General features: G+C 48.4%; 1 protein-coding gene across 3 annotated transcripts in view; it reads right to left on the bottom strand.

The window, feature by feature from the left end:
• Positions 1-18,175, bottom strand: part of CCDC180 (coiled-coil domain containing 180) — a 492,398-nt gene that overhangs the window by 428,711 nt on the left and 45,512 nt on the right. Inside the window, exon 1 of one of the 3 annotated variants that reach the window (XM_078646143.1) lies at positions 9,178-9,216. The exons of the other annotated variants lie outside the window; for them this stretch is intronic. The gene's annotated coding sequence lies outside the window, so the exon portion shown is untranslated. Of the gene's footprint in view, positions 1-9,177; positions 9,217-18,175 lie in introns of those variants that run through there. 3 annotated transcript variants of the gene reach the window in all.

Raw genomic sequence — 18,175 nt, 5'->3', positions numbered from 1 at the left:
AAGACAGGCCTTCCACATTCGAGCTAATTATGTTTAGCGTGGTTTTTGGGAGTTTTGTGTTTCCTCCATCTGTCCTAGGAGTTCAAACGTCCCTTTATTATGAGAGCTGTGGGAAGCCAGGCCCAATCGGATTATTCCAAACGAGTGTGCGTTGTTTGTTAATCCATAAGGTGATTTTCACTTCTGCTCCTTGTCAATTGAACTGAGATCGTTCTTCCCCTAATTGCTGCTGTTATCTTTTGGGTCCCTTTCAGGATAATAATTGTTTCTTTGTGCTGGCCAAATGGATAATGCCTCTCTGATAGAACATGAGAATATTCTTCAGCGGTTGGTTTGTTAATAAATATGCCCCATTCTTTTAATTGTTCACTTTCTTTATGAATGTTCTGAACGTGAGTGCTGTATGTCCATTCAGTTAGTGCTGATTCTCTTTGGCTGGTGTCTGGGTAGCTCTTGAATTTCACAGAGGTCAAGTGTGCTGTGGTGAGGTAGAATAGGGTGGGTATATTTTGTAAGAGGTACATGATGTTAGACCTGTTTAAAGTAACCCAGACGCCTTTAGTCTTAAATTCAGGGGTGAACATTTGCTCTCTGGATGCAGTTGCCGGCAAATGCTCTTCACTTACTCCCTTTTCTCTGCTGGTTTGTGGTTTGGGAGTTTGACGTTCATTCTTGTTAGGCTGCCGAACTTCTGTTCTAGGGCCTTGTTCGCTTTATGCACGTTCGGTCCTGTATAAGATGTCTCTGCGCATGGAACATTTGCCGATTTTATCGTGCTCACTTTCAACCATTAAGCATTGTATGATTGAGCTTTGTGTGGGCCAGTTCTCTGCATTAGTTCTAATTTTCCGTCCCTGGTTCTGCTCTGCTATGCTTTGCAAGTTATTTGGCTGTGGTCTTCTATAATGTTCTCCCTGCCTGATTACTCCTCTTCCTGTTCCTAACTCCTCCTTTGCTGTCGCCGGTGGCATGGTAGGGAGTTCTGATGACTTGTGGATTGTTTGTTTGACTTCCCTGCCCTCGATATTACTATTCACCACCAGCGAATATGACCTAATTTGATCATTGAATGCCTTTGTGTGTGGTTTTCCCATTTCTCTAAGGTATCCAGTTGTATGTGTGATCCTTTATATGTTGGTGTTTTTTATTTCATTTCTGCCCATGACTCAGGTTTTTACGTTGTAGCCCCCGTTCGCATGGTATCTCAGTCCATATTTTTGGGAAGGAAATGGGGGAAATCTTCTCCGCCTCTGATCTTTATTTTTCCGGTCTTGCCCTCCTATTTTTCTGAGTTATCGTATACTGAGATTTGTTGTGTTTTTTCTTTTTGTCCGTTACAAAAGCGGTTGGTCTTTTTTTTTGTAGGCCTTATGCGATTTTGTAGCTTTTTCTTTTGCCTTCGGGTAAGCTGTGTCATCATAACCATCACCCCAGCGTCTGCCTTGGTTGCCTGCTAGGCCCTTTTCGTCATCTCAAAGCCTTCTCTAACACTACTAATATCGTTGGCCTCTGCTGGGGCAAATCAAGGTCAATTTCTTCTTCTTGAGAGCATGATGAAGTCGGAATTTTGGTTTGTTGTGGCCTCTTGCTGGTGTCACACAATCTCTCCCCGCTGGTTGTTTGTGCTTTGTGTTCCGAATGTGCCAACACGTTGTCTGGCTGTTCTTTATCCTTCATACCCCTAGCACTTGTTGAAGAGGGGTTTCTCGTACTGTGAGTTGCTTTCGTGTGTGAGTTTGCATTGTTTGATTAACATTGTTAATAGATTCAGTGGTGTGGTTAGTTTCTCAATTATAGCCTCACTCTTGTTGGTAGCTATCATAGTGTTATCCTTATTGTTGTTAATCCAGTGATCGATTTTCATATTGAGTGTCTCTAACTTCTTGTCGACTGACAGCACGCTCTGGTCGAGCATATGTGTAACCTCCACTAGAATTTTAAGCTTGTGCGATTGCCAGCTTGTCGAGCTATATTTTGGCGAGTGATCCTCCCTTGGAGTTCAACTTGGGGCCGTCATTCTTTCTGCTTCCGTGTTGTTTTCTCCATGGCCCTGGTCGGCCAGGTTTCCTTCAGCAATTCGTTGCCATTTCTTTGCGGTGCTGAACTAATGTGTGTTCCATTTGTTTACCGAGCTATATTTCATGTTGCACTTGAGGTTGGCTGAGTGGTGGATCATTGCTTCAACTCCAACTTGTTGCCTAGGTTGTGGCATTGTTGAGGTGCCTTCTTCCCTCTATCTGGGAGCAGCAGTTAGGATTGGTCCATGTCCCTCTGCTTTTGCTGTTGTTTTGCCATTGTGCTGATTTCACCATTACTCATTGTTGAAGAGATCTCTATGACTTCTGAGGCCATTGTCTCTGTCCTGGGCAAATTTCGGTAGCTGGTCTTCTCTGTGTGTTTACTTCTTTTGATGTAGTGTCTGCCGGTTCGGCCATCTCGTCATTGTACATTATTGAAGAGAACAATAACATCAGTGGTTCCTGCCTCTCCCATAGGCATTCACAAAATGGGGTCGCACACTGCTTATACACCAGCGGGATCGCCCCTAAGAACCATGTAATTGTAGTACCGTTTTCTGCGATGCATCTTCTTTTGAAGTCCCGTGTATCTTCAAATAGGCATGTTTTGGTTACTGGTGTTCTTTCTAAGGCAGTGTCCGCCCGTTCTGCCATTTTCGCGATGGTTGATGCATCTAGGCTGGAGCTGGCTACACTTTCTGTAGTGTGAGAATGTAGATGGCTTTGCTTCTGGTCCCTCTATCTGTGGTGAGGGACAGCCTATGTTTTCTACCGCGCCAGCCCTTGTTCTAGTAAAATACTTGTATATTGGGTTTTAGGGAGCTGTATATCACAGTCTCTGGGCCGACATTTTAGATGTATCCCTGGAGCCCAAACCACTGGAGTTCCTCTCCTGGGGCTGGTCGTGCTCTTGTGTACTGTGACCACATATATCTGTGTGCCCTATGTGCCCCTTTTTGCTTCTTCTTCTTTATTGTGATAATTGTTGCAAGTTTGACTGCCCTCGCTAGTTCACCTGGTTCTTTTTGCTTTCTTTTCCTCAGTGCCCTTTGTTTCTCACTCGGTGTCATGAAGCACTTGAAGCAGTTCTTAAATATCCGGTGAGAACGTTTCCAGCTACCGCAGAAGGTTGCCAGTTTCTGGCGTGCTTTGCACGTATGGGGTGGCCTCCTCGTTGCTGCGTTGGCTCCGCCCAGTGGCAGTTCAGATGCTTTACGCTGTTTGGATATTTTAAACAGCATGGACTTTGTAAGTACCGTACTGTTTAGTATTGGTACCACCATTCTGCCCCTTTCACTCAGCTCCTACTGCCGGTTTTTGTAGGTGTTTGGTTTTGATCGCCTGGTCAGATAGGCAGCTCGGTGGGTGTGTGGTCCCCGCGGGGTGGCACAAACTGCACCAGCCTACTCCTGGCCGCTTCTGCACCACAGTCGAGAGGGCCTAAACCTAGTGCCTGCCCTGTACCCAGCCATCTTAGCTGCACAAGCTCTTTTTTTTTCTTCCATGACCTTTGTCCTTGGAGTGGTTCTCCCAACCTTGAGGCTTTGAGGCCCTAAACCCGTGTGACATTAAGCAGCCCCTCTAGCACTGCCACACCTTCTCTGGGTGATGGTCCCCAGCCAAGTACAGGGGAGGGGCACGAGCGAGCTTATGATAATCGATCTTTTAAACTATAACAAGGGAACCCAATTGATACCTTCGGACCATGGGCAGACAATCTATTCTAGAGAACAAAGGTTCTTAGGATAATTTAATGACACATACAATGAGATATATATACTTGAATCAGTGCTATATCTAGTTATTCCAGTACCCAGCCGGGCCTGGAAATGTTATTCAATATATATATAAGAGTTTAAGAGACCACGGAGAGGGTCAGATTCAACATTTGATAGGGTACAAGCCTGTACCTATCCAAGAGTAAGCTAACAAACAGTTCAAGAGAAAAATAGAAAAATAGAAACAGAGAAAACAAACAATATCAGGCAAAGAAGACGTGGGAGCCAACTGTCCCTTGCAATTGAGTAATTTGTAAAGCAAGTTTGGACACACAATCACTGCAATAAAAATAGTCACAATGGATATACTGCAGAATTGTTTAGACGGTCGACGACGTTTCGATCCCCTGGCTCCTAATGAACCGGGATCATCATCAGGACATGGTAATAAGTTGCCTGTTTTGTTTATTGAAGCGCCTGTGGGGGTCCGCAAGTTAACGTTGATCGAATCTGGGACTGTTGTATTACTTCCTCGTGGTGCAAACCCGGTATGAGGTAGGAACCTCGTGCTTCGGTATTAGCAAAGGATGGAAATAAAGGACATCCAGATTAGGAGTCCTCTGGTCGGGTTAACGGAGAGCAGTGCTCCAGATGAGAACGATTGCCACAGTTGGCGGAAATTTCTCGAAGGACGCTATTTTGAAATATCAGCATCAGTCAGTATTGCTCCGCAGTCGAGCAGTATACTGGAAGTCGGAAGGCTAGATTGCCAGTGCATCCGACAACACGGAATTCCGTATGTTGTTCGTCTAAATAATTCTGCAGTATATCCATTGTGACTATTTTTATTGCAGTGATTGTGTGTCCAAACTTGCTTTACAAATTACTCAATTGCAAGGGACAGTTGGCTCCCACGTCTTCTTTGCCTGATATTGTTTGTTTTCTCTGTTTCTATTTTTCTATTTTTCTCTTGAACTGTTTGTCATCTTACTCTTGGATAGGTACAGGCTTGTACCCTATCAAATGTTGAATCTGACCCTCTCCGTGGTCTCTTAAACTCTTGTATATATATTGAATAACATTTCCAGGCCCAGCTGGGTACTGGAATAACTAGATATAGCACTGATTCAAGTCTATATATCTCATTGTATGTGTCATTAAATTATCCTAAGGACCTTTATGATAAACGATGGCAATATGGTAATGGATGATGATGATGGTGGTTTTGTTGGCTCAGGGGGCAAAAGGAAAGATTGTCCATGTTGTAGCCCCAAATTCCAAGCACTTCTATAGCTTTGGGACCTGGTTGCCTTGTTGATGAGTTAGAAGCAGCTTCTCCTTCACTGCAGTAAGCCCCCGGACATTACCGTGGCCGCACAGCCAAGCCTCACCTGCTGGTCTGTCTGGAGCCGCAGCCACACCTGCAGCTGCAGGATGTGTCACTGTCATGGCCCGCAGTCTCAGCCGGGCCGAGCCAAGCCGTGACCCAAGCTGCAAAAGTCGCTGCAACACTTTTGCGCCTCTATTGCATCACTTTTCGTGACGCAGCTGTGGCGTAAACAATGTGCCATATTGCGCTATATTTACAAGGAGACGCATCTAGTCAAATGCGTCACCTTGTAAATCCCTGCGCTACATCATACCTGCATCATGTATACTGTACTCTCTAGAAAAGCATTACCTAGAAGTCTTCTTCCTACTGCTCGATGGAGATATTGATATTCTCGCCCTCTCAGAGACTTGGCTTGGCTCCGCTTCCACGCCTGACATCCTGGCCGCCCTACCCCCAGACTATGACGCGATCTGGTATAATCGCCCAAATGATTGTAAAGAGGGGGTGTGGCCTTTTTGTTTAAAAAATGTCTCGTAGTAAAAGAGATTATAGCACAAAACGGTGCCTGTGCGGAGCTGTTAGGGATTAAAGTTTTGTTTAAATCCTCATGTATTGTTATTCTGGTAGCTTATCGTCCGCCGCAAAGTTCACCGGATTTCAATGATATCCTTTTTGAACTTCTGACGGATTTGGCGTCCAGATACAATTCCCTTCTGGTGGTAGGTGATTTTAATTATCACTGGGACAAAGTACCCAGAGACTCCACGGAGACTGAGTTCGAAGCCAATCTCTTGGCGCTCAACCTGCAACAGTTAGTGGTGGGCCCGACTCACGTGAAAGGCCATACACTGGACCTTGTTTGGTCTTCCTTGCCTAACACAGTAATAACGGAGGTTAGTCCATGTATTTGGTCGGACCATTTTATGATAAAGTGCTGGGTTCCAGGAGACCCGGTGCGGGCAGCCCCTAATAAATCTCGGAGGAAAATTCGACCTTGGAACAAGGTGGAAGCTGACCTTCTAATCACGACCCTGCTCTCCTCTAACCCCCCTAAAATGAGTGGTACAGACTTGCATCATGACTCTAGGCTGTTAAAGACCTGGATGCTCGCCGCCCTGGACAATGTTGTCCCTGAGCAGTTGGAGAGTATTAGAACTAGAGGGAAAGGAGCCCCATGGTTTGACGCCTCCCTGAAACAGAAGAAGCAAGCTCTTCGTAAGGCAGAGAGGAGGTGGAGACTCCACTACTGCCAAACAGAGGCTGAAATTTTTAAAACTTTGCTTTCAAAATATAAGGCAGACATCCTGGAAAGAAAGGCCGCTTTCTATAAGGGAAGAATTAGGGAGGCGAAAAACATACAGCGAGAGACCTTTACGATACTCAGGGAACTCACACAACGAGAAGGGAAAATCTCTGCGTGTGATCAACCAGACTGTGACTCCTTCCAAACTTTCTTTCTTCAGAAGATACAGGATATCATCACTGACATCAATGCACGGCCAGCTACAAGTATGCTGTCGAGCCAGATTGCTCAGGTGCCATCCATGACTTTGAATAGTTTCCCCTCCATCGACGACAGGTGCCCAGCGGAATTGGTCGGACAAATTAAATCAGGCTCAAATTTAGACCCATGTCCCCCTAAAAAAATGTAAATGGCCCTGCCAGGCATCCAACCCCAGGTACTGAGTCTACTGAATAACTCATTGAAAATAGGTCATCTGCCAACTCAGATGAAAGAAGCTAGGTTCTCCCCACTCTTAAAGAAAGCAGGAACGGACACGAAAGCCTTAAAAAACTATAGGCCCATTTCACAGCTACCTTTTCTAAGTAAGATCCTTGAAAAGCATGTCCTCAGCACTCTAGCCGGCCATCTGGAAGAACATCATCTCCTTCATGCCATGAAGGCTGGGTTCCGAGCCCATCATAGCACAGAATTGGTCATGGCCTCGGTCGCCGATGAGCTGAGAGTCAGGGCAGATAACAAACAGCCATGCGCCCTGATTCTCTTAGACTCAGCCACACCATCTTGCTGGACCGTATCGCGAAATTGGGGATCACAGGCCAGGTGCTGAAGTGGCTAGAATCCTTCCTGTCAGGTCGAACCCAGAGAGTGCAGCTAGGAGACCAACTGTCTGGGATTAGTGAGGTGACCTGGGGGGTGCCCCAGGGGTTGGCTTTATCCCCCCTGCTTTTTAATATCTATCTACAACCATAAGTGCTTATAAGAGCTTATGCGGATGAACTGCAAAATTTTTAACTACGCAGATGATACCCAGCTATTAGTCCGGCTGGATGACACCAAAGAGGCCCAGGAATCAGTGAGGAATCTGCTCAGCTTCACGGTCAACTGGATGACTAACAATCTGCTGAAAGTGAATGCTGACAAAACAGAGGTGCTGGTGATCAGCAACAAAGAGGATCCCTGGAGTGATCTGTACTGGCCCCCTGAGTTGGGAACCACCCCGTCTCCTGGTGCTGTAGTAAAAAGCTTAGGGCTAAGGATCGACGCGGATCTTTCAATGGTCCCTCAAGTTTCCGCTGTCGTCGGATCTTGCATAGGTGTGTTGAGGCAGCTACGAAAGTTAGTTCCCATCTTATCTGCCTCCACCCTGCAATCGATCGTATCCGCCACAGTCATTTCGAGACTTGACTATGGCAATGCTTTATATCTTGGCCTGCCACAGAAGTTGTTGAGGAAGCTGCAGGTAATACAGAACGATGCAGCCAGGCTGATCCAATCTTTGCCTAGAAACTCGCGCACAACCCCCCTTGCTTCAGAAGCTACACTGGCTCCCAATGAAATTTCGAGTCCAGTTTAAGTGTCTCTGTGTGGCCCATAAGGCACTCTTTGGGAATGCCCCAGAGTACATCAAACAACGTCTGAAGAGATATGTTCCCGGAAGATCCTTGCGCTCAGGAACAACCTCTAATCTGACTCAACCTAGGTTCAAACTAAAAACTAAAGGAGGCAGGGCCCTGTCTGTGCTTCTCCCACAACTGTGGAATGAGCTCCCGCCCACCTTGAAGGAGGAATCACAGCTTCTACCCTTCAGAAAGAAACTAAAAACTCATCTTTTTAGAAAGGCTTTCATGACAGTTTAGGCGGTGGAACAGCTGTAGGTTCTATGGGCACTAGTGTGTTATGTTCTTCTGTTAAGCGCTTAGAGACCGTCGGTGATAGGCGCTATACAAATATTACATAACATAACCTATGAAGGGTAGGTGTTCCGATGCAAGAAAGCCTCGCAGAAGTGGCGCAGTGATTTCTACGAGATTTTACTGCACCACTTCTAGGACGCCACTGCGTCAAATCCTTACGCCTGCCTCATAGCAGGCATGAGGGTGACACAGTGCTATAATCATAGCCCTTCCCCCTGCAATGCTGGAGCTGCGTCATGCTTCCAACACATCTCCAGCAATGCGTCAGTTTTGCGCTGACAGAATCCTCAGTGATACTGACGTATCTGTCATTCCTTTCGACACGATGCGTCATACAGGAAATATGACACATCCATCATATCAAAAGGAGCGCCCAGTGAAAACTGTTGCATCACTGTTTTTACGCAGCGATGCAACAGTTTTCATAAAGAAGCCCACCATGTGTCTTTCCAGGGTTGGAAAGGTAGCGAACATCGACACAATTCAACAGAAAGTAGTGAAAGAGGTTTCTCCCAAGTACAAGTAAGTGCATTCCCAGTAGAGTAAAAAAACATTAAGCAGAAATGCAATTTGAAGTTAACTCTTTGTCTGCGAAATATAAATACAATTAGAATACAATACAATACATCTAGGAGTATCTCTGGGAATTAGTTTAGAATTCTTAAAAGGTAGAAAAATGTACCCTAATCTAATTCTAAATACAACCGACAGTCTGGTCGTTTTTCCTGCAATTTTGAGAGTCCAGTCATTGTCCCTGGGTATTTTCTCAATCTTGGACAGTCTGACTTTCAAGTAACTTTTAGTAAATCGGACCCGTAAATACGATCATTTGGAACCAGGCTCGCCCAGCGCAAGCCCATGTGGAGAACCAGAATGATGGGCGTGTTTTCTGCCCCCAAACCCACACAGGTACCAGGTAAATGCCCCCAGGTCTGCAGATCACACCTACCTGTGGCTCCGGCCTCCGTCTCCTTCCATAGGCGCGGCAGGAGCGGGCCGTTCCCAAGGCAACCGGACGCAGCCGGCAACACAGAAAACAGACGACGGTCTCGGCACCGCGACAACAGCGCCGCCATCTTGAAACGAACGGTACTCATGTGCGCTAAACACTGCTCGAATATTTAATTTCCATAAAGAATTTTAAAATCTCGTCTGTACGTTTTATTTGATTTGACTGGTTTAGAAAATGAAGCACACATATTAAAAAGGTCAAGCTAAGTTAGTTAGAACGTATTTAAATATACTACGCAACTGAAAATAAATTATCAATTCTTACGCAAGAGTTAAAAACAAAAATATCTATGTTTGTTTAGCAAAGTAGGCGGCCTGTGAGAATCTCTTTCCTAAAAGGCGCCCAAGGTACAGACCAGGCTAGGCTCCAGGTTCCTTTATGGGTTCCGGAGTAGCGTGCTACTCGCCGAAAGAGCGCTTCAACACCCCAATCAGGAGTAGCAAGCGCTATATTAAATGCAAACCCCTTTTCTATCCCTCCATTATCCTTCTCAATCCAAATAACTAACTTTTAGTAAACCACACATACAAAGCACTAGTTTTCTTTATTTATTTTTCCAAGTAACTAGGATGTCCACTCCCCATGAATGCAACATTCAATGCCACTGCTTTTATACACATTCAACTTGTTCCATTTTACATCACTACATTCTGCATTAGTCTATAATACATCACTGTAAACACAACCCCATTACCACACTAAAATATCCATCACTCACCACTAATCCTTTATGGGTTCCGGGGTATCGTGCTATTCGCTGAAAAAGCTCTTTGACGCCTCGTAAGGGGAAGTCAGCGCTATATAAATGCAATTACAATAAAATACAATCTAGGAGGCCATGAATCAGCATGGGTGGGCCATGAATCAATCAATCAGTCAGGCATTTGTAGAGCGCGCTACTCACCCGTAAGGGTCTCAAGGCGCATTGGGGAGGTGGGGGGGGGGGGCGCGGAGGGGGTTCTGCTACTGCTTGTAGAGCCAGGTCTTGAGTAGTCTCTGAAGGTTAGTAGGTCTTTGGTCTGCCGTAGGAGGATGGGGAGGGTGTTCCAGGACTTGGCGGCGAGGTAGGAGAACGATCTGCAGCCGGTGGTCACTCTTCAGGTGCAGGATAATGGCGAGGGCGAGGTTGACGGAGCGGAGCTGGCGGTTCGGGTGTAGAAGGCAGCGTTGGATTGGTAATGCGGGCATTCGGGCAATGCCCGAGGGGCCGGTGTCCGGGTTCTGCTGTGGGCTGCTTTTTCGAGCAGTCTTGGGGGCCATTTGGGCGCTGTCTCTGTTCTTCTGATACAGTCAGCGGCCCAGTGGGAGTCTGAGTGGCCTTTCTAGAGGCAGGTGGGCGCTCATTACCTCCGTTTAGCACAGGTATCACTCCCTTTGTCTCTTGGGCCGGCCCATTAATGTGTGCACATACTGAGCGGGGGCAGGGGGCCTGAGTACAAGTGGCCTCACTTGTTTCACCAGTGTAAACTGACGCATGCTTTTTTTTACCCCCCCCCCCCTTAAAGTTTTTTTTATAAGATTACACCAAAGCAATGATTTGAGTAGTGATTATGCAAATGTGGGCCGATTTTCTGGGGGGCATGCCCGGGCCGATTTTCAATCCCAATCCAACCCTGGTAGAAGGTGAGTCGTCTGTGGAGGTATGTTGGTCCAGTGTTGTGTAGTGCTTTGTGAACGCAGGTGAGGAGCTTGATGGTGATCCTCTTGTTGACGGCAAGCCAGTGCAGGTCTCTCAGGTGGGGTGTGATGTGGCTGTGACGAGGGACGTCAAGGATCAGGCGTGCGGAGGCGTTCTGTAAGCGTTGCAGCCGTTTCAGTAGTTTGGCCAGGGCTCCTGCGTAGAGGGCGTTTCAGTAGTCTAGCCTGCTGTTGACGAGGGCCTGGATAACCACCGGTACCACTGTCTCTGCCAGATCGATCTGCGCACTGCTGAACCTTTGCATCAACTGGTGGGCCTGCATTGCAGCGTTCTCCCTTCTACTGCTTTCACTTCCAGCCGTCTCGCCCTCAGCATAAGGGTGCCAAATACCCAAGAGGCGATATGAGGACGCTTCATCTTACAGCCACTCCGCTGCTGTTGCCTTTCCGTATTGCCAGGTACAGGGGTGCAGTTTCGGGGAGAATCTTGACACTACAGCATGTCGCCCCGGGCTTTTCTTTGCTGTCTTAAACTGGGGGTGCGCACCTTCTTGGACTGCGTCTCTGGCACCCTCGTGGACTTCCACATACATTGGGCGTGCTGCATGCAGCCTGAGGGGCACTTCTGCCCATGCGACCCAGAAACTGTGCCTTTGAACATCCTCGACGACTCTGCTGCCCAGTGGCCCCTTAGCGTTTGCCCATCTAATTGACTCGTTTTGGCTTCGGTTGTCCCCCAATCCCATTCCCTCCTTTCTCCTGTGGCTGCCCCCCTCTGCTCTGCTCCTCTGTGGCCGCCATTTTGCTGCTGCTCTCAGCCGTTTCTTTCTCCTGACCCTGGCCCAGCATCTTGTCCGTTCCCTCGGCCTTTACCTTCCTCCCTTGTTTCTCCCTTGACGATCCTATTTGATTTGACTGGTTTAGAAAATGAAGCACACATATTAAAAAGGTCAAGCTAAGTTAGTTAGAACGTACTTAATTATACTACGCAACTGAAAATAAATTATCAATTCTTACGCAAGGGTTAAAAACAAAAATATCTATGTTTGTTTAACAAAGTAGGCGGCCTGTGAGAATCTCTTTCCTAAAAGGAGCCCAAGGTACAGAGCAGGCTAGGCTCCAGGTTCCTTTATGGGTTCCGGAGTAGCGTGCTACTCGCCGAAAGAGCGCTTCAACACCCCAATCAGGAGTAGCAAGCGCTATATTAAATGCAAACCCCTTTTCTATCCCTCCATCATCCTTCTCAATCCAAATAACTAACTTTTAGTAAACCACACATACAAAGCACTAGTTTTCTTTCTTTATTTTTCCAAGTAACTAGGATGTCCACTCCCCATGAATGCAACATTCAAAGCCACTGCTTTTATACACATTCAACTTGTTCCATTTTACATCACTACATTCTGCATTAGTCTATAATACATCACTATAAACACAACCCCATTACCACACTAAAATATCCATCACTCACCACTAATCCTTTATGGGTTCCGGGGTATCGTGCTATTCGCTGAAAAAGCTCTTTGACGCCTCGTAAGGGGAAGTCAGCGCTATATAAATGCAATTACAATAAAATACAATCTAGGAGGCCATGAATCTGCATGGGTGGGCCATGAATCAATCAATCAGTCAGGCATTTGTAGAGCGCGCTACTCACCCGTAAGGGTCTCAAGGCGCTTGCGGGGGCTCGGGGGGGCGGAGGGGGTTCTGCTACTGCTTGTAGAGCCAGGTCTTGAGTAGTCTCTGAAGGTTAGTAGGTATTTGGTCTGCCGTAGGAGGATGGGGAGGGTGTTCCAGGACTTGGCAGCGAGGTAGGAGAACGATCTGCAGCCGGTGGTCACTCTTCAGGTGCAGGATAATGGCGAGGGCGAGGTTGACGGAGCGGAGCTGGCGGTTCGGGTGTAGAAGGCAGCGTTGGATTGGTAATGCGGGCATTCGGGCAATGCCCGAGGGGCCGGTGTCCGGGTTCTGCTGTGGGCTGCTTTTTCGAGCAGTCTTGGGGGCCATTTGGGCGCTGTCTCTGTTCTTCTGATACAGTCAGCGGCCCAGTGGGAGTCTGAGTGGCCTTTCTAGAGGCAGGTGGGCGCTCATTACCTCCGTTTAGCACAGGTATCACTCCCTTTGTCTCTTGGGCCGGCCCATTAATGTGTGCACATACTGAGCGGGGGCAGGGGGCCTGAGTAGAAGTGGCCTCACTTGTTTCACCAGTGTAAACTGACGCATGCTTTTTTTTACCCCCCCCCTAAAGTTTTTTTTATAAGATTACACCAAAGCAATGATTTGAGTAGTGATTATGCAAATGTGGGCCGATTTTTAGGGGGGCATGCCCGGGCCGATTTTCAATCCCAATCCAACCCTGGTAGAAGGTGAGTCGTCTGTGGAGGTATGTTGGTCCAGTGTTGTGTAGTGCTTTGTGAACGCAGGTGAGGAGCTTGATGGTGATCCTCTTGTTGACGGGAAGCCAGTGCAGGTCTCTCAGGTGGGATGTGATGTGGCTGTGACGAGGGACGTCAAGGATCAGGCGTGCGGAGGCGTTCTGTAAGCGTTGCAGCCGTTTCAGTAGTTTGGCCAGGGCTCCTTCGTAGAGGGCGTTTCAGTAGTCTAGCCTGCTGTTGACGAGGGCCTGGATAACCACCGGTACCACTGTCTCTGCCAGATCGATCTGCGCACTGCTGAACCTTTGCATCAACTGGTGGGCCCTGCATTGCAGCGTTCTCCCTTCTACTGCTTTCACTTCCAGCCGTCTCGCCCTCAGCATAAGGGTGCCAAATACCCAAGAGGCGATATGAGGACGCTTCATCTTACAGCCACTCCGCTGCTGTTGCCTTTCCGTATTGCCAGGTACAGGGGTGCAGTTTCGGGGAGAATCTTGACACTACAGCATGTCGCCCCGGGCTTTTCTTTGCTGTCTTAAACTGGGGGTGCGCACCTTCTTGGACTGCGTCTCTGGCACCCTCGTGGACTTCCACATACATTGGGCGTGCTGCATGCAGCCTGAGGGGCACTTCTGCCCATGCGACCCAGAAACTGTGCCTTTGAACATCCTCGACGACTCTGCTGCCCAGTGGCCCCTTAGCGTTTGCCCATCTAATTGACTCGTTTTGGCTTCGGTTGTCCCCCAATCCCATTCCCTCCTTTCTCCTGTGGCTGCCCCCCTCTGCTCTGCTCCTCTGTGGCCGCCATTTTGCTGCTGCTCTCAGCCGTTTCTTTCTCCTGACCCTGGCCCAGCATCTTGTCCGTTCCCTCGGCCTTTACCTTCCTCCCTCGTTTCTCCCTTGACGATCCTCAAATGTTTCTGATTTGCCTTTTTTCCATACCCCAGTATCACTCTCACCCTCCGACCCCACTTAATGGAACTCTGCTTTTCTGTATATAGAGATAACTCTAATCACTAGTATATGCAGTAGACCTTTGTACTCTCTACCATTCCTATGTGACCTTTAGAGTTTATCCATTCGTATCCCTTCCCTATGTATATAGATAACTCTAATCACTAGTATATGCAGTAGACCTTTGTACTCTCTACCATTCCTATGTGACTCTTAGAGTATATCCATTCGTATCCCTTCCCTATGTATATAGAGATAACTCTAATCACTAGTATATGCAGTAGACCTTTGTACTCTCTACCATTCCTATGTGACTCTTAGAGTATATCCATTCGTATCCCTTCCCTATGTATATAGAGATAACTCTAATCACTAGTATATGCAGTAGACCTTTGTACTCTCTACCATTCCTATGTGACTCTTAGAGTATATCCATTTGTATCCCTTCCCTATGTATATAGAGATAACTCTAATCACTAGTATATGCAGTAGACCTTTGTACTCTCTAACATTCCTATGTGACTCTTAGAGTATATCCATTCGTATCCCTTCCCTATGTATATAGAGATAACTCTAATCACTAGTATATGCAGTAGACCTTTGTACTCTCTACCAGTCCTATGTGACTCTTAGAGTATATCCATTTGTATCCCTTCCCTATGTATATAGAGATAACTCTAATCACTAGTATATGCAGTAGACCTTTGTACTCTCTACTATTCCTATGTGACTCTTAGAGTATATCCATTCGTATCTCTTCCTTGAGTGACTTTACTATTTGTACATTTGCACATTTTCTTTCTGTTTATATCTCTTCTTTGTGTGACTTTACATCTTGTACAGTTGCAATTTTTTCTGTTTGTATCTTTTATGTAACGCATGTAATCCTTAGTCCTTATGTTTTGCAACTGGTTCTTATGTAAAGCGCTCTGACTCCTTCGGGTAAAGTTTGCACTATATAAAATGGCATTAAATAAATAAATAAATAAAAATCCACCTGTAGATCTTTCGGAGCATGCGGAGGGTGTTGAAACAGGAGGATGAGATGGCGTTGACTTGCTTGGTCATGAAGAGTGTTGAGTCGAGGATGAATCCCAGGTTGCGTGCATGGTCGGTGGGTGTCAGTGCTGCTCCCAGGGCAGTCGGCCACCAGAAGTCGTCCCAGGCTGAGGGGGTGGAGCAGAGGATGAGGACATCCGTTTTGTCCAAGTTCAGACTCAGACGGCTGTTCTTCATCCATTCGGCGACGGCTTTTATTCCTTCGTGGAGGTTGGTTTTGGCGGTGAGAGGGTCCTTGGTGAGGGAGAGGATCAGCTGTGTGTCGTCGGCGTAGGATATGATGTTGAGGTTGTGCAATCTGGCGATGCGGGCGAGCGGGGCCATGTAGATGTTGAACAGGGTCGGGCTGAGGGATGATCCTTGGGGTACGCTGCAGATGATTTTGGAGGCTTCGGATCAGTTGTGGGGGAGGCGGACGCTCTGTGTTCTGTCGGAGAGGAAGGAGGAGGTCCAGTCCAGTGCTTTGCCTCAGCATCCTGCGTCGTGGAGGTGAGTGAGTAGGGTGCGGTGGCAGAACGTGTCGAAAGCGGCCGAGAGGTCCAGGAGGATGAGGGCTGCGGTCTCGCCGTTGTCCAGCAGGGCCCTGATGTCATCGGTGGAGGCGATGAGGGCCGTTTCGGTGCTGTAGTTGCTGCGGAACCCGGACTGGGACGGGTCCAGGATGTTGTTCTCCTCGAGGTAGTGGGTCAGCTGTTTGTTGACAGTCTTTTCGATTACCTTCGCTGGGAACGGGAGCAGGGAGTTCTTTAGGTCCCTCGGGTCTGCCTTGGGTTTCTTGAGTAAGGCGTTGATTTCGGTGTGCTTCCAGCTCTCCAGGAAGGTCGCGGTCTTGAAGGAGATGTTAATGGCCTTGCGGAGTTGGGGGGCGATGGTGGCACTGGCTTTGTTGAAGATGTGGTGAGGGCACAGGTCTGGCGGGGAGCCGGAGTGGATGGTGCTCATGATTTTGATGGTGTCGTTGTCATTGATGTGGGTCCAGGTGAGCAGGGGGTCACAGTGGGTGGTGGCCGTGGGGTCCAAGGTGTCGTTGACTGCCATGGTGGTCTGGTTGTCGAAGCTGTCGTGGATGTCTGCGACCTTGCGGTGGAAGAAGGAGGCAAGGGAGTACCACAGGTCTTGCGATGTTGGGATGTCGTTGGTGTTGGAGCTAGAGTTGGAGAGTTCCTTCACAATGTTGAAGAGCTCTTTGCTGTTGTGTGCGTTGTTGTCAAGGCGGGCCTTGAAGGAGGTCTCTTTGGCGTTCTTGTGGGCTGCATGGTTCTCTGGTGTCTGTTTGTGGTGCCATTTCTTCTCCAATTTTCTGCAATTTTGTTTGGAGGTCTGGAGGTCCGCGGTGAACCATCTGGCGTTCCTATTGGTGCATCTGTTGGAGGGATTCTTGACCGGGGAGGGTGTTGGCGCAGTCATCGATCCAGCATCTGAGGTTGCTGGTGACGGCGTCGGGGTCGGTGGGCTCGGCGGGTGAGGTCTGGCCGTGAGTGGTGGTTAGCTGGTCTTCGGTGACTTTGCTCCAGCAGTGGCGGGGGATCTGTTGGGTGCGGTGGTGCGTGGTGGGTTTCCGGAAGGTGAAGTGAATGCAGCGGTGGTCAGTCCAGTGGAGTTCGGAGGTGTGGCTAAAGGAGGCATGGGCGCTTGTGGAGAAGATGGGATCAAGCGTGTGGCCGGCGGAGTGGGTGGGCGTTGTCACGAGCTGTCTGAGTCCGAGGTTGGCGAGGTTGTCAATCAGGGTGGTTGTGTTGGTGTCGTTGTTGTTCTCGAGGTGGAAGCCTGGTGTTTTACAAATGAGCGTGTATTTAAATATAATAAACGGATGCGCGTTTCGCTAGTACTGGGGCAGGCTGGGGGCTTACAGCTAAAACGTGGGAGAGATGCTTTACGCGCAATACCGAGTGATGAAATACGATCTTGGCTCACCGGAGGTAATACACAATGTGCAAATTGTAGATTCCTGAGGGCAGAGGGTGAATAAGTAAGGGGAGTAACAGCATCCCTGGCCCCTGGACCCATCCGGCCGCGGACGGGCACAGACGGGCAGGACTCTGGCACGACTCCGGCGTGGATCAGGCGCGGCCGCTGATCGCGTCCGCTGCGCGGAGGCATGTCCGTCCCTTTTATCAGCAACTAGAGCGCGAAGAATCACAACCGACTCAAAATGGCCGCCGTTGTTCTGTACCCGGGACCAACTCCACAGCGTCAATACTCAGCTGGGAGTGGCCCTGGGCAGCGGAAAGGAAAGGGAAGGTGATAGCAATAAAAGCTTATTAAATCAAGCAGTTAGAGCAATATTGCAAGTAAATTTAAAAACACAGAATTTAAGCAGTATTTCGGTATTACGAACAAGTTTAAAGTGCAGGCACACAGAGCTACAAAACCTCCCGGCTTCCGCCTCAAAAGGGACACAGACACTCAATACGATCGAGTGCAAGGTCGAGGAATGCCCCTTTTATCAGCAACTAGAGCAGAAGAATCACAACCGACTCATTGGATCCCTCCCTGCCTACCGCGGGAGCACTTAGCTTGCCTCTGATTTTAATCCCACCACCCTCACTTACTCGCGCTTTTGCGCTTTTAAAATCACTTCTCCCCTTACCTTGTCTCAGGGGCCCTGCCCTCGACCCCCTGTCCCGCGCGGCCGATTTGGACGCTGCTGCGGCCCCGCACTCAATTTCCTGCCGCCTCCAGCGGACGCTCTCCCGGACACGCCCACTCATTGGCCACGCCCTTTGGCAGCACTATAAATCATGTGCTTCTACCGTTCGCGCAGCGGACGGGCGCAGCGGGCGCGCCGTTTGCGCGCCGAAGGCGCGCCTAAGGCAAGCCCGTCTGCGCCCGTCCGCGACGGGCCGGGACCAGGGGCCACAGACCCTGCCCGTCCTCTGGTATATTCTTCGTCACAACTCTCCTCTATC

This window comes from Lissotriton helveticus, chromosome 5_1 (assembly GCF_964261635.1).
Source record: "Lissotriton helveticus chromosome 5_1, aLisHel1.1, whole genome shotgun sequence".
NCBI classification, from domain to species: domain Eukaryota; kingdom Metazoa; phylum Chordata; class Amphibia; order Caudata; family Salamandridae; genus Lissotriton; species Lissotriton helveticus.
Note: the sequence above shows the minus strand (reverse complement) of the source record. Positions and strands in the feature narration are given on the sequence as shown.